General features: G+C 57.8%; 1 long non-coding RNA gene across 4 annotated transcripts in view; it reads right to left on the minus strand.

The window, feature by feature from the left end:
- Positions 1-1,799: 1,799 nt before the first annotated feature.
- LOC135314221 (uncharacterized) overlaps positions 1,800-16,666 on the minus strand; it is a 108,001-nt gene continuing 93,134 nt past the window's right edge. The window contains exons 15-16 of one of the 4 annotated variants that reach the window (XR_010373664.1): positions 10,884-10,962; positions 1,800-2,584 (exon numbers count right to left, since the gene is read on the minus strand). This is a non-coding gene — a long non-coding RNA (uncharacterized LOC135314221). Of the gene's footprint in view, positions 2,585-9,098; positions 9,182-10,712; positions 10,963-16,666 lie in introns of those variants that run through there. The other 3 variants (XR_010373665.1, XR_010373666.1, XR_010373663.1) reach the window with 3 other exon arrangements.

Genomic DNA, 16,666 nt, shown 5'->3' on the forward strand with positions numbered 1-16,666 from the left:
GCGCCTGGGCTCGGCCTCCGCCGTACCCGTCCTGGGTCTGCGTGGCGTTCCAGGGGAACGGTGTTCTCCTTGGGCGGAAGGTGGGCTGGCCGTTCGGCCGTGCCCCGGCCGTTACCGATACTGCCAGAGGCGCTCGCACGCTCTGGCCCGTTACTGCTGCGGGACCGCGCCGTAGCCGAAAGAAGAGGTGTTGTGTTTTCTCACAGAAAAGCCTCCTACGGTCAGTGGAAGAAATAACCTCCTTCCGTGGCACTGACTCTTTTCGTCCAGTCCATAGCCGGCTTTCGGCTTTTGTCTTTACAGCATTCAGTTTGCTTTCTGCCAAGCTTTCTACCTGCTGTGAAACATTTGGATGTTTTTTTCCTGTTGCTTTTTTTCCCCCCTACTTGCTCCACAACTCCCACACCAACCACCCAGCGCGGCTCGCCTTTCAGCCCCCAGACCCAGGAGCCTTGCCCTGGGACGGCCCGTACATGTCAGCAGAGTTGTTCCAGCTCTCACCCTGTCCCTACCCAGCTGAGGACGTCTGTGTCCGTGGCAGACACCCAGACACTGCCCCTGCAGCGTGGCAGTCCCCTGCCCCGTCAGTGAAAACTGCGGCAATATCGGCTAAGTTTAAAAGCGTCGGCAGGAGGTGCAGAATACGTAAATAAAGCGGCGGTTGGCTGCCGGGTACGGGTGCGATATAAATACATTTTGTTTACAGGCCTTCGTGCCTATTCAGCGTTGAACGGCACCGCAGCCCACCCACCCCGGGGCTCACGGGGCTCGGAGAAGGGTCTCTCCAAGGGCACAACCTAAGGCAGCGCAGGAAGCCCAGCTGCCACGCTCCCAGTCGCTACGGGACGCTTGCTTACAGCTACACCGACGAGGGTGCGGATGAGGCTGGAACTAGCAGAAATGCTGACTCTTCTGGCCTTTTATTTGCGGAAGGCACAGCGCGCGAGCCTCGGCGGCTCACAGGAGAAGCGTGCGGCGCTGCCGGACTCTCATTCTCAGCTCACGTACTACTGCCAAAGCTCCTGCCCTGTGCTGTGCCAGATGCCGGCTGGCGTGAGCACCTGGGCTCCTGAGGGACCCCCTTGTCCTGAGAGCCAGAGGTACTCGCTTCCCTTTGCATGAGGCCTGTAGGAGATAGACCCTGCAATTTAAAAAATCTGTATCAAACGTGGCAGACTCAAAGGGGGGCATTTTAAAAAAGGCAGGTTTGTTTTCTTTTTTAACTTTACGATCTACAGCCTAGCAAAGAGATCCCTTTCAGTGTCAGTCGCTTGGCCTTCTCCCCTACTGACGAGGTCCCAGCCTCCCGGTGAGATCTCGCTGGAGATATTCTCAGTTTCCCTCAGGTACGGGGCTGCCCTGGCCCGCGGCCAGCGAAGAAGCTGACTTTGCCCGTGCCTGAATCAGCAACACGTCCAGCAGGCGACTTGCAGAGCCCAGGGAACCCTCGTAAAGAGGTCTGGGGGTGGGCCGCGCCACATCTGCGGCATCGGCCGTGGGAAAGGACCGGCGCAGTAAAGCAGGTGGGTGAAACCGCGGTCCGCGCCAATACGTGCTGCTGCCTGGGGCATGGCTTTGCTGCGGGTCAAGTCAGATGCTCTCTGTAAGAGTCAGTCAGGGCAAAGGCAGCAGCAGATGTCTTTTCTGCTCATTTTAACAAAGGCTGGACGGAGCCCATAGAGGAAGGCACTACGCGTCTTGCTGGGTCTGTTTGCCTGCCTTCTCGTAAGCCGTCGCAGAAACTTGCACGAGCAAAGCCTGTGCAAGCTGATGACAGCCACGCACGGTTGAAGAGGGAGCAGACGGTGAGAGCAGAGGTGCGCGCTCAGGCTGTGCGCTGGAAGCTAATGCTAATGCTGCAAAATAAAGAGTGGATTTTCTTTTTTGGGTTTAGGTGAGCGCTAAACATGACATGTGCGTGTGTGCGTGTGTCTCTCGCAGGTTTTTGTCATACACCCCACCCCCCCGCCCCAAAAAAACCACCCGCACATGCCACGCGTTAAACAGTGGTTTTCCATTGTACTTAGACGTGCTTACATAGGTGTGTTGGTTTTTTTCTTTTTTAATGCAGAAACAGCAATACGATAGATTTAATACAGCTAGCAATTAGATGGGTGTAGCTTTAGAGCGTCGGCTGTTTACAAAGCAACTGCACACCTTCTTTAACTCACAGTTTAAACAGGTAAACTTGCAGTGCATCACACGTGCTTTGTACAGTCACGGTCCACACGGCAGGCCAGATGCTTCACCCTGCCTTGTCCTTGTTCCCCCGACTCCGACGGGACCGCCGAGGCCATCCTGGGGACAGCGCCGCTTTCTAGCAGCTGGGTTGCTTGCCTGGACGCCCCACAGACAAACAGTCATTTCCCCGCTGAACCTCTTCTCAAATATTTTCCTAGCCCTGCAGGCCCCAGGTCCTTTGGTTCATATTTCCTTTTTTCCGGGCTTGATGCACAGGACCGACGATTTCCAGAAATAGAAACAGAGGCTGATTCAGTCCAGGCTAAACATTCTCTGACCTAAACCAAACTGCCTTCGAAGAGATAGCTGTACTGTAGGCACCACCTCGGGAACAGAAGTTGCCCTGTCATTAAAAAAAAAAAAAAAGAAGAAAAACAAGGCATTTCAGGCTGAGGAGGCTGAACGGTGTGCTGGGGGCAGTGGGGGGTTGGAAAGAAACAGTTCAGACGATTAGAGTGAGCTTAGCGTTGCAAAGCGTGCCATTATTTTTAATTTGGCAGTCAGAAGAAAATAGATTCTGACACTGATTTCCTGCGTGCTGCGGGAGTTCTCTCCTCAGCATTCCTGTGCACCATTTTACTTTTGTGTCCCGTCCGCTTCGCTTTTGCGCTGTAGCTCTCCGGTTCTAGCTACGCTTCCCACCACCCCCATTACGCTTTGACAAGCCCAGCTCTCACTGTGCTTCCCTTCCCTTCCCTTCCCTTCCCGTATGCGCGTGCAGGGAAAAGCCCGCGCGTCTGCCACTACAGGACACGCTCTGGGGGGCAGGAGAGATGACGACGCTCCCTGACAGAGGACACAGCTGAGGGGCGGTCCGCCGGGGCCGGGGAGATGGCAGCACCTTCCCTCAGCTGCCCCATCCGAGCACAGGTGCAGGTGCGCACTGAGGAGAGACAAGCAGGCAGGAGCCGCAGAGCGAGAGAGAAAATAAAATTCACGGGTGGGTGCTACTTGCGTCTCATTTTTAGCGCAAGACATTAATTCTCAGCACATTCTTGGAGCTGCCCCTTTGGGACTCACGGAGAAGAGGGATGTTGGCCACGCGGTGCAGCCCAGCTCTGCTTCCCCTAAATGGTTTTACTGTTCAGGTGTTGCCCTAATCTGGCCGGTACCCCCGCAAAGAGTTTGGGATTTCTGCTGCCTCTCCGGGCCAGCCACAGACCCTGACTTCATCGCAGCGAATGACCCTGCACTCGTCAGAGCGGTTGCCGAGTCACATCCCGCTGCCTTCCCTGCAGAACTGGAGACCCTTTTTCAGCCCTTGCCCCCTCTTCTCTCAGCTCGTCGCCCGTCCCTTTACCAGTGCCGGCACCGATCCTGCCTCCAGCTCGCCCTGTCCCCACCTGCGAGCGCCCAACAGGAGCTAAATGTCTCCTCAAGGATGCACGGAAGAGACGCGCAGGTAACCCAGCACAGACCCCCTGCAAACATCTTCTTTCCATTTGCTTTCCTCTCCTGACACGAAGGGATGACTTAGGAAAAGCGTACTGCTCGCATTTCACCTGCACCGCTTCTACTTTCACTCTCGCTCTCCTTGGCAGTAATTAATAGCGGTGGCGGGGGGGGCTGGGGCATTCCCCCAAAGCGGCTGCGGTTACATCCGGGCGGTTGTGGCACTCCATTAGCTTTGTAATTTTTAAATCTAAATCTTCTGGAATTGTTAGTTCTGGTCAGGAATCACCCGTACCTGCAAATTTTCTTAATAGCTACGCTTGAACCCAGCCACTGTTTAACAGCTCACCTTTATTTCTCTTCATTTAAGAACCCAAAGCTTCGTTTACTGCTTGGGTTGGAAGCAGGAGCTGTCGCTGCCTCCGAACTTTCTAACAGCCCTGTTACAATTTCAGTACTACCCGCTCCCAATTTAGCTTTCCGGGTCGATTTTCATTCTAGATTCTAAAATTTCCTTATTTTGTTTCTGATCAGGAGTCATTAATGCCTGCAGTTGATTTAATAACGGCTGCATTTAGATTGAGCTATTAATGACTCGCAACTCTATTTATGGCATAAAAAAGGGCTGCCTTTATATTTTTTTTAATTACAGATTAGGAATAATGACTGCCTGGTTTGTTCAGTAATAGCTGCGATTAAATTGAGTCACGACTCCTCCCTAAATAATATGTGTTTATTTGCACTCTAACAATTTAACCTCCCCTTCACCGGTCAGGGGCACCGACAAGTGCCCGCGCGTACCTCCGCGCCCCCTGCGCCGGCTCCCCAGGGAGCAGCCTCGTACCCTGACCAGAGTCTGCAGCGGCCCGTTGTCGGCCCAGCTCCTCGCCCTCGAGCGGCGGATCCGCTGCTGCCCAGAGGGGACGGAAACGGCGCGGGGTAAATGATAATGTGAAATGATAAACGAATAAAATGATCTCACAAGGGGGAAGAAAACCAGCAAAGCAAAAACCAAACCCCAAACAGAACACCATACCACTAAACCGCCTCACCGCCCCCTCAGCGCCCAAAACAGCATCCCGGGAGGAAAAAAGCAAAGCAGGCCACAAGGGACCTTTCTAGTACAGCTGCTGCCAAAGAGCGCCAAGCTCTGGAAGCCTTACCTCAGGCAACGCCTCCGCTTCTCTAAACGCCAGAGCACGCCTGCCCGGGGGGCTGAGACAGCCCCAGAGCTGCGACCGCCCGAGGGAACACGGGAGCCCCGGCGCCAGAGGAGCCCGGGGGCAGCGAGAGCTGCCCGAGCCCCGGCTGGGGCTCTTCGACCCCCGGGCCCCGCCCCCGCCCTTCCCACAGCGCCCCGCGAAAGGGGCGGGCCGAGCCCCCCGAGGGGGGAAGGCCCCGGGAGCCGTACGGGAGCCGCCTGGAGCTCCCGGCGCGGGAGGGGGGGGGGAGAGAAAACACCCACACCGAGCCCCCCCCCCCCGAGCGGAGCAAACACAGGCTCGGGCCGTTGCCGGGGGGCGGGGCCTGTCGCTAAGGGGAGAGAGCCGGCACCGCCCCCCGGGCCGTTGCCAGGGGGTGGGGCCTGTCGCTAAGGGGAGAGAGCCGGCACCGCCCCCCGGGCCGTTGCCAGGGGGTGGGGCCTGTCGCTAAGGGGAGAGAGCCGGCACCGCCCCCCGGGCCGTTGCCAGGGGGTGGGGCCTGTCGCTAAGGGGAGAGAGCCGGCACCGCCCCCCGGGCCGTTGCCAGGGGGCGGGGCCTGTCGCTAAGGGGAGAGAGCCGGCACCGCCCCCCGGGCCGTTGCCAGGGGGTGGGGCCTGTCGCTAAGGGGAGAGAGCCGGCACCGCCCCCCGGGCCGTTGCCAGGGGGCTGGGCCTGTCGCTACGGGGAGAGAGCCGGCACCGCCCCCCGGGCCGTTGCCAGGGGGCTGGGCCTGTCGCTAAGGGGAGAGAGCCGGCACCGCCCCCCGGGCCGTTGCCAGGGGGCTGGGCCTGTCGCTAAGGGGAGAGAGCCGGCACCGCCCCCCGGGCCGTTGCCAGGGGGCGGGGCCTGTCGCTAAGGGGAGAGAGCCGGCACCGCCCCCCGGGCCGTTGCCAGGGGGCTGGGCCTGTCGCTAAGGGGAGAGAGCCGGCACCGCCCCCCGGGCCGTTGCTAGGGGGCTGGGCCTGTCGCTAAGGGGAGAGAGCCGGCACCGCCCCCCGGGCCGTTGCCAGGGGGCTGGGCCTGTCGCTAAGGGGAGAGAGCCGGCACCGCCCCCCGGGCCGTTGCCAGGGGGCTGGGCCTGTCGCTAAGGGGAGAGAGCCGGCACCGCCCCCTGGGCCGTTGCCAGGGGGTGGGGCCTGTCGCTAAGGGGAGAGAGCCGGCACCGCCCCCCGGGCCGTTGCCAGGGGGCTGGGCCTGTCGCTAAGGGGAGAGAGCCGGCACCGCCCCCCGGGCCGTTGCCAGGGGGCGGGGCCTGTCGCTAAGGGGAGAGAGCCGGCACCGCCCCCCGGGCCGTTGCCAGGGGGCGGGGCCTGTCGCTAAGGGGAGAGAGCCGGCACCGCCCCCCGGGCCGTTGCCAGGGGGCTGGGCCTGTCGCTAAGGGGAGAGAGCCGGCACCGCCCCCCGGGCCGTTGCCAGGGGGCGGGGCCTGTCGCTAAGGGGAGAGAGCCGGCACCGCCCCCCGGGCCGTTGCCAGGGGGCGGGGCCTGTCGCTAAGGGGAGAGAGCCGGCACCGCCCCCCGGGCCGTTGCCAGGGGGCGGGGCCTGTCGCTAAGGGGAGAGCCGGCACCGCCCCCCGGGCCGTTGCCAGGGGGCGGGGCCTGTCGCTAAGGGGAGAGAGCCGGCACCGCCCCCCGGGCCGTTGCCAGGGGGCGGGGCCTGTCGCTAAGGGGAGAGAGCCGGCACCGCCCCCCCGGGCCGTTGCCAGGGGGTGGGGCCTGTCGCTAAGGGGAGAGAGCCGGCACCGCCCCCCGGGCCGTTGCCAGGGGGTGGGGCCTGTCGCTAAGGGGACAGAGCCGGCACCGCCCCCCGGGCCGTTGCCAGGGGGTGGGGCCTGTCGCTAAGGGGAGAGAGCCGGCACCGCCCCCCGGGCCGTTGCCAGGGGGCGGGGCCTGTCGCTAAGGGGAGAGAGCCGGCACCGCCCCCCGGGCCGTTGCCAGGGGGCGGGGCCTGTCGCTAAGGGGAGAGAGCCGGCACCGCCCCCCGGGCCGTTGCCAGGGGGCGGGGCCTGTCGCTAAGGGGAGAGAGCCGGCACCGCCCCCCGGGCCGTTGCCAGGGGGCGGGGCCTGTCGCTAAGGGGAGAGAGCCGGCACCGCCCCCCGGGCCGTTGCCAGGGGGCGGGGCCTGTCGCTAAGGGGAGAGAGCCGGCACCGCCCCCCGGGCCGTTGCCAGGGGGCGGGGCCTGTCGCTAAGGGGAGAGAGCCGGCACCGCCCCCCGGGCCGTTGCCAGGGGGCTGGGCCTGTCGCTAAGGGGAGAGAGCCGGCACCGCCCCCCGGGCCGTTGCTAGGGGGCTGGGCCTGTCGCTAAGGGGAGAGAGCCGGCACCGCCCCCCGGGCCGTTGCCAGGAGGTGGGGCCTGTCGCTAAGGGGAGAGAGCCGGCACCGCCCCCCGGGCCGTTGCCAGGGGGTGGGGCCTGTCGCTAAGGGGAGAGAGCCGGCACCGCCCCCCGGGCCGTTGCCAGGGGGCGGGGCCTGTCGCAAAGGTGGGTGGGGCCAGGTGGGTCAGCTATCAGACCGCCTGCCCGCCCATCGCCGGGGGCGGGGCCCGTTGCTAAGAGCGTGGCGAGGAGTATCAGCACCACCCTCACCGGGCTATCGCAAGGGGTCAACACCTGTCGCTAGGGGCTGTGGTACACGGCTCCAGCCCCCACGGTGCCGTCACCAGGTAGCGGGGGGGGGTGTCACTAAGTGGCGTGGAGAAGTGAGCGCGGCGAAATGTCGCTACAGCCCGTGCACGGCTGCTGGCTGCAGTACCGCGGTTTGGTCGCACGGTGGCGGTAGAGAGCTAAAATGGCGCCACTGCGCATGCGCGGCTGCCCGCCTGCAGTACCGCGCCTTGGTCGCACGGTGGCGGTAGAGAGCAGAAAAGGGCGCCACTGCGCATGCGCGGCTGCCCGGCTGCAGTACCGCGGTTTGGCCGCACGGTGGCGGCAGAGAGCAGAAAAGGGCGCCACTGCGCATGCGCGGCCGCCCGCCTGCAGTACCAGCATCTGCTTGCACGGCAACAGCAGCGGCCAGAGGAAAACTTCACCCTCGGGAACGGGCGGCTTCCCGTCTGCCGTACCCGGTTTTGATCGACCGGTGACTGCCGCGATCGGATAAGGGGCGGGTGGAAATCTCTACCAGGGTAGCGGAGCTCCCGCCTGCAGTCCCGGGGCTCGGTCGCTCGGTGAAAGCAGCGCGCAGAAAACAACAGGTGGCCAGTGCGCATGCGCGGCTGCCCGCCTGCAGTACCGCGCCTTGGTCGCACGGTGGCGGCAGAGAGCTAAAATGGCGCCACTGCGCATGCGCGGCTGCCCGCCTGCAGTACCGCGGTTTGGCCGCACGGTGGCGGCAGATAGCAGAAAAAGGCGCCACTGCGCATGCGCACTGTCCTCCCGCCTGCCCCACTCGCCCCCACCCCACGCCCGAGGGAGGAGAAGCAGCACAAACCCCCTGGGGAAAAAGGTCCCCTTTCCCACCCCCACACCCGCCCGGAGTAAGCCCCATCAGTTGCTGTAGGCCTGCGGCATCAGGGCTGGGACAGGGAGAGCAGCAAGTCAACACGTCCTGGAGGGTTAAAGAAGAAAATCCATCAGGGGAACACAGCTGCCCCTCTGAAGGCAGGCTGCCCGGGGTGAGGGGGGCAGCTGTGCGTCGGGGCACAGGGCAGCCAGGCAGACCAGATGCCAGCGGCTGCCCTGCAAAGGAGTTGTGCGCTGCTGAGCCTTGGGCTTCGTTGGCTTGGCAGCGCCTTGCCTCGCCACTGCTCATCCTGCGTAAGCACGAGGCTTCAGCGAGCACAGAACAGGAGGCCAGGGGAAGCGGGGGGGAGGAATGTCACCGGGGAAAAAAAGTCATGCAGGGGGGCCATCTCAGGGGACAGCGTCTGGGAGGGCACAGACACACGCAGAGGGAGGGCGGGGGAGGAGGCGGACACTGCCGGACAGGGGCATGTCTGGGCAGACACGCCATGGGGAACATGCATGGGGATGACTGACACCAGGGGGGTCCCCCCAGGATAATCCACAACGGGCAACTCACCTGGGCTCACCTGCAGCAGATGATCCGCTCCAGATAACCGACCCACTCCGGAGAATCCATTCCGGATAAGCCCCAGCAATGCCCCTCAAACTGCTGCTGTTTCACCCCAAATTTTCCCCAATTTGGGGTTTTTGGGGCGGTCGTTTGGTGGTGGTGATTTCTGTTTGGATGGCTTGGCTTTTTTTGTTGTTGGGGGTTTTGGGGGTTTTACCTTATGGAAAAGCAAAAAAAGCCAAAGGAACAAAGTTGGGATTGCTTTTCCAAACGGTTCACTTCTGGGTCTCTTTGGCCCTTTCCACAACAAAGAAATCGGTGATTTTTGCTCCTGGTTTTGTGCATGAGAATGGTTAGTGGGGTTCCAACCCATCCAACCCCCCACCGCTTTTTTCCCCCCCCCCCTTCCTTTCCAGCTGCACAAACCCAGCAGGAGTGGGCTTTCCCAGGAGCCCCCAATTGTTTTCTTTCCCCCAAACCTGTTTGGGTGTTTTGCCTGTTTGGGGTTTTTCACCCCCCATTGCAGACCCAGACTTGGGGGCTTTGGGGTGTTTGTCTGCCCTGGCAGCAGCTCCCAGGCTGCCTGCGCAGCCCCAGAGGGGGAAGTCCCCATCTGGGGGAATCGGCCCCAAATCGGGATGGGAGAAGGAGAACGGGAAAGGGGCAGCATTTGAAAGCGCTTTTGTGTCTTCAGTTGATTGGGGGGTGGGGGTGGGGTGTGTGTCCAATTTTTAAATCCTCTCTATAAACATCTCTGTCAACATGGTTTCTTTGCATTTTAAAACCTTATATAGCATAGACATTTGCACTTGTGTGTCTACTTACACATCCTTACAGAGTACATCTATATTTTATATATACTATCTATTTTACATTTACATACAACACCTGTTTAGACTTAGCTATTAAATTTACACTTACACCTACTTAGGCTATTTACACTTACACAGCATATCTATTTACACATACCTGTTCAGACTTCCATATTAACACGTATATAAACCACCTATTTAGGCTAGCTATCTGCTTACTTACCCTTTGACACTTCAATCTTTTTCGACTTCTCTATTTAGACATCTACTTACAGTTATACCTAGGCTTATTTCACTCTATATAACCTCTATTTAGATTACACATCTGCTTAGACTATGTAACACACACTAAGCGTAGATGCTCGCTCTAGTCAGACTTTCTTCTGCTTTGAATTCCTTCATCTATCCTTTTTCTTCATTTTAAACTCCTTTATTTTTTAATTTAGATATTTAGACAGTCGAGTTACTTTTGTGGTTTAAAACCCTGTATCTCAATGTAGAATTTTTGTATCCTGAAATCCGTTATATAATATAGGAGAGAGAAGTTCTTATTTTAAAATCCCTTTATACATCTATCAATTAATATGACATGTCAATATATATAAAATAAGAGGTTTTTGTAATAGCCCCCCTCAATTTTCAGGCATTTTGGGGCTGCAACCCCCCTTTTTGGGGGGGAACCCCTACATGACGCCCCCACTCACCTGTTCCTCTGACGCATTATCAGCTCCCCCAGTGACACCGGGGCGCCCCGCATGACATCATCACACCGCCCCCCCCCCCCCCCCCCCCCCAATTTTATTCACCCCCAAGAAGGGCACTAAACAAGGGAATCTACTCCAACCTGCAGCTCATTACTTTAATAGTGCCATTTACAAAGGTACACACACACACACACACCCCACCCCCCAGAAAAGGGGGAGCTCTGCTAAAATCTAAAAGGTGGGGCAGCCCCCCAAACAGCTGCAGCCCCCCCAGCCCCTGTCCGCAGGCTAGCGGCCGCCCCACGGCGGAGCGGGAGCGTGCCAGAGGACAGTGTCATGTCTCTCTCGGGCTCTGCTCGGCCATGCTCCCCCTCTGGGACGGGCTCCCCGGGGCGACAAACAGCCCCGGCCCCTGGGGGCCCCGACTCTCCCCACCAGGCAGCCCTCACGGCCGCACCTGCGGGGCACCCGCTGGAGACAGAGCCGGGAGCCCCCAGGCAGAGGGATGGCCCCTTACCTTCACCACGCTTAACGACCGGCAGGCAAACCCGGGCCGGGGGGCATCTCTTGAGCATCACGAGACACTGAGAAGACATCTGAAAAACAGAAATCCCAAACTATATTTCAGCACGTGAATAAAATAGCACAGAAGAAAATGGAGGAACTCAGTCAGCACAAGGGATAGGAAGGAAATTGAGCCGCAGCAAGATTCTGGGCAAACGGGTCATGTCAAAACACAACACCTCCTTTAAAAGCTAGAGGGACTGGAACACTTGAAAACGGTATTAAGACTAACCGATACCATTTTGAACAGATTCTTCGCGTAACACTGAACGCTCTGGCTGGTGCTGGAAAACGTCTCATCCCTTCCTTACGGCACCGCTGCGGGGAGATAACCCCGTGAGGCTGCGGGGCAAAGTTGTACCGGAACCGGAACCTCCGCTTACAGATCCACCGCAGCAGCTACAGCCCTCACCCTGCCGCCGCACGTCTTGCTGCCTGGCTCCATGAAGCCTGAAGCGAAGCGTCAAACTTGAAAGAGTAACGTAAAAAATTAAGAATAAATCTCAGTAATGCACTTTGTGCTGAGAAGGCGGGCGCGTGTTTACGCACATCCAATATGAGCGTCTAGGCTCTGAAAGCTTTCCATTTTCCTTCTGCGTTCATTTAACTCACACAGCCGTTCACACCCGCCATAAGATTATCTATCTCCAAAATACACAGCAGCAACGTGACTGGGGGGTTTTGGCGTGTTATGGAGTCGGGAGGGACGTCCGCCCAGCTGCCCCGCCCGAGAGATGCTGCTGAACTGCCAGGGAAACGCGCATCCAAAGCGAGACTGAAATAAAATACTTAAGAGCGCTCCCTCAAAATACCGGCAGGAAAAAACCGCCCCCACCCCAACATTCAGTCGCCCCTCGTTAAATATTTACAACAAATACCTACCTGCTTAATTACACCTAACAAATCGTACGCTACATCTGCTCGGCAGTTACAGCTGAAACAGCGCAAGTCACGTCGTAAATCAGACGCTGTTAGCTTTTTTTAAACTTTCATTTATGACAGAAGAATCGGTGAGTTAAGAGATCCCCGATACGGTTTTAATTCTTTTGGGGAAAAAAAATACCACAACAAAAACCCACGCAAATCAAATCCCCAGTGTTGCAATACATGGGGCTACCAAGAAGGACCGGCAGATATGCTAATGCGTTTGGCTGTACCGAAGCATGCAGGGGAACCGTATTTTTATGGGATCTCGACTGTTACAACTGAGAACCCAAGCACTACCAATGCCATCAACATTTGGAGTATGTGCTGTGCTTGGATCTCCGCAAGGACCATTGATTTTTTCATCTTAGAAAAAAAAGCAGTACTTCGCAAGTCTTGTGCTGATGAGTTCTACTGACAAAGACATTGTCTCTAAGATGCACTCTGATGGCAAGTTCATAGAATGCAACCTCACTGAATAAGAAATATCTCAATTTTTCAAGATCTCTTCCTAACAAAAGTCACACTGTGGGGCTTTCAGATGGGCCAGATTATGAATCCTTTCACAACAAGAAACACACCAGCTAACCAGGATATTCTCGCAGTGGCCAGGTGCCTCTTCATCACGTGAAAAAAAAAACCAACAAAAAAAAACACCCCAAAAAACACCAGAGCCAGCAATAAGTATCACACGGGTCAACACAGCTCTCTTCCAGAGCACCCCCCTCATCAAAAGGAACATGCCCATCGGCTCACCTGCTCTGCACAGGTTCCAGCATCACACCCCGCTTCCGTCATCGCTTGTGGCACCAAATGTATCAACACACAGTAAACTACCGTTACGCTCGTGAGAAATCACCGCCCCGTGACTTCCTCATTACTACCCAGCTCGCTTCTAATGCTCATACGCCGTTCCAAAGACGGCCCACGTGTTACCTACAAAACTGAAGAGCTCGACGACGGACCACAGCATTCTCTGGTCTCAGATGCTGGCCGCTGCCCCACCTTCTCAGACCTCTCATAGGCACGCGGCAGCACCGCTCCGAGCCTGCCAGCGGCACCTGCAAAAAGCCAAGCGAAAAGGCACCTCCCGAGATGCTGCCCGATGCCACAGCCTGCCCGCACCGATCCCCGTCTCGCACCCCTTTCCCTCGACAGCCTCCCTCCCAGCCTATGCCACTTCCAGGTGCCGTGTCCAGCTCGCCCGCCGTCCGTAACACCCAAACAACACGCGTTGCTTATAACTTCCCCAGCAACACAACACCTCAGAAAAGAGCTGCTACTTCAGCCCACCAATCACCACTCGCCTTGCTCGACTTGCCTCCTTTGCTCATTGCTACGCTACTTCAAACCCAAACCAAAAGACAAACGCAAGGAGCAACGGAGTCATAGAGCCATCGGTCACATCTTCCCTCTATATACACCACGCACCACCTCACCCGCTTACATCGGTCCCCTCAGTTCCCCTCCGTCGCCCTGCACGACTCGTCCCTCGGCATCTCCAAAACCAATACCAAACAAGTCGCCTGGTTGCACAGCAGTACCTTAACGGTTCCTGAAGACCGACTATAACCTGCCATCAAAACAAACATATGACTTCAAACATGAAGCCCTATGCACGTACAAGCTTGAACACCCTGCAGAGGTAATCTGCTCAGCTGAACTCTAGCCGCCTCTCCCAGACAGCTACGGTCACGGCCTCCGAGCCCACAAAATGTCACGGTGATTACGGTCCTCGCCCGCTGAGGAGGGCCACTCAATCCGAGATGACGGTACAACCTTTCCCCCAACAGCCTTGGCACAGCAACAGATGAACCCTAAGCTCTCATCGCTGTGCCACCTACCCGACTCTACAGGGCCAGCAAGGCGGTCCGAGACAAACTCAAACGCACACACCAACGCTATGAGAAACGCTACAAACTGCGCGCCTCCGAGACGAGAGAACACTCTCGGCAAACAGAGGGACAACTGGACGGAAGAGCTCGTCCAGCAACAAGACCTGCGGAACCCTGACAGTGACGCAAGGAGGCCCTAACGCGATCCAAAAAGATTAGAAGAGCGTCAGGGCCCGTGACAAGAAGTTCCTCTCAAAACTGAGAGGGAGGAGGCACAAGAAGCCCGGCTACAAGACCTAAGACTGTAAGGATGCAGGAAAGAAATCACGCTCCCTGAAAATGGACAGCAACAGAGCAGAGCTGTTCATGCATCTGGGAACGACGCCGCAGACAACTGCCCAGAAACTCCTCAAACACCAGAGTGACCCACACTTTAAACTGTAACGCAAAAAATGAGGCACCCGATGGGCGCCGGCCCCACAATTAGAACCTTGCCAGCCCCTAGGGATAGCGCTGTGCTCCTGAGAGCAAAGAGAACAAAGTCACCAGCCCCATGAGCCTCCTCACTGCGACCCAGCTCACCTGAAATGCTCCTCAAATAGCCTTCAGTCGCATCTTCCCTTTAATCCTGCACACGGACCCGCCGCCTTAGTGTGCTCTACTCAGCTCTGCTCTATCACCCTGCACAGCTCCATCTTCATCCTCTGCAAGAACAGCATGATAGAACAAGTCACCTGGACGCACAGCAACAGCTTAACCATTCCACAGGTCTTGCTTCCACGTAGGAATACCATCTAGAGCCCAACTACTGCATGCCATTAAAGGAAATACCTTCAATCAAATGTTAAGCCCCACGCACGTACAAGCTTGAACAGCTGAGAGATGCCCTCTGCTCAGCTAGCACTCTAGCTGCCTCTCCCAGACGGCTACGGTCATCCCCTCGGCACCCACAAAACGCCCCGGAAATTACCGTCCTCGCCCGCTGCCAACGGCCACTCGCTCCAACGAGGGTTGTACGGGCGTTGCCAAAACAGTCTACGCACATTAACGTTAACCATATACTCTTATTGCTGTTCTTTCCCCCGCTCTACCATTGCTACACCCCCAGGCGGAGGAGCAGCTCTGACACAGGCATCGACGTGCACGGACCGACACTGCTCACAAATACTACAAGCGACGTGATCGCGGCACCTCAGAAAATTCTCACCGAGACCACGGACTTCCGGCCCAGAGATGCCACCGGGCGAGAAGATCTGCAGGGCAGCGAGGAAGCAGCTATAGCATCCGCGGAGATGTCACGTACCATCATCACCTGCGAAAAAACCATATACCCACAACTAGGACGATGCACGAGCGACGAGCCGCTCTTAAAGACCTCAGAACGTTCAGGTGCAGGGAACAGGTCCCAGAAAAGGGCCCTGCGTATTCAGACTGCTCTTCAGCAGCAGTACTGAGGCCGCCTTAATCACCGCCGCAAAAAGATGACCTTCTATAAAGGTCTAATATTTAAGACACAAGACAAATCTATGCAGTAGACTTAAAATGCGAGAAAGGAAGCTCTCGGTTACCATTATGCCGATGAGCCAGGGCTTGCAAAACCCTCAATATTGCTACCTAGGTGCCTGCTCAGCACGGAGAACAGACACATCGAGACCCGAGTACAGGAAGGAACAAAGACAGACTACAAAATCCACACAACAGCACAAGCACAGGCAGGAACTCCCCTGCCTGGCAGATGCTTCTGTTTTGCAGAAAGGACAACACAACCTCTCTCGGCCCAAACGTGTCCGGTCTCTGAACGGTCCCCTCCACTGATTTGACAACCCCTGCCTGCCCCCCCTGCGCTTCCCGCAACCGACCGGCCACCTGCACAAAGACCGCATCGGCCCCTCAGCTTCGCTTCCAAATCCGGGGGCTCAAAAGCCATCCTTTAAAAAGGCCACACAGGCTACGTAGGATGGGGCTGCGGTCACACGGACACTCTTCATCTCCAAACGTGCGGTGCCATCACTCAGCGTCGCACCACTCAACGCCGGCCACTTCCGCAACGACAGCCTCCTCGGAAGCGCCGTGAACTTCCGCTCGCCCACGCTCTAATGAGGCTGGATGTCGTGGCCGCCGCCACCTACGGCGCCTAGAGAACCAGAGAGACAAGGTGACCGCTGCGCCTGGAAGCGGCCGCCCGCTCACAAACAATTCCACACCTCAAAAATAACCGCTGCTACAGTTTCCTGTTCATCGCTCACCTTGCCCGACGAGCTCGGGGCAGACATCCCGCTTTGCATGTAGTTTTGTGAGTCCCTTCGTTAACTAGTCACATAGGTGCTCGCACTGCACGACCCCTCCGTTGTCACGTGCTGACCTACCTTCTCACAATGCTCTGTTCGCCCCCTCCCTCCCGTGTCCGGCTCCCTGCCGTGCATCTCCACCAACAGCCACATTCCAGACTCATCCTTTCCCCTACCATGCCAACACGGCTCCCTCACCTCCCGATCCGTGCCTCCCGGGTCAGTGGCCGCGTCAGGCGCCTGCTCGCATACTCGGTCCGTCCCCGATGGCTGGGAACTGTCACCTTCAATGCCGGGCCCACTTCTGGGGAAATACGGAGAGGCACACAGATATTAGACACTGCTTTCCAAAAGCAAGAGCTCACCACGCAAAACAAACTAACAAATCGTTTTGACTGACTTGTTTGGCAACACAGAGACCCCAAAGGCAGAAATCCCAGACGAGTGACCGCACAGCCCGCCCCGTCACAGCACACGACGCCATCTGCTCGCCTTTGCTGCCACGCCTCGCTCGACTGTCCTGCTTAACCCTAGACCTATGACTTAAAGTGCAAGAAAAAGTCAAACCACGCAACACACAAAAATTACACCGATAGGGCAAACACCAAAAGCAGTACGGGAAGCAAACGGGCGTGGCTGGTGTAGTGACACACTCTCCCTTTGCAGGTAACTCACTCCTAGGCGACTCC

This window comes from Phalacrocorax carbo, chromosome 7 (assembly GCF_963921805.1).
Source record: "Phalacrocorax carbo chromosome 7, bPhaCar2.1, whole genome shotgun sequence".
Lineage (NCBI taxonomy): Eukaryota > Metazoa > Chordata > Aves > Suliformes > Phalacrocoracidae > Phalacrocorax > Phalacrocorax carbo.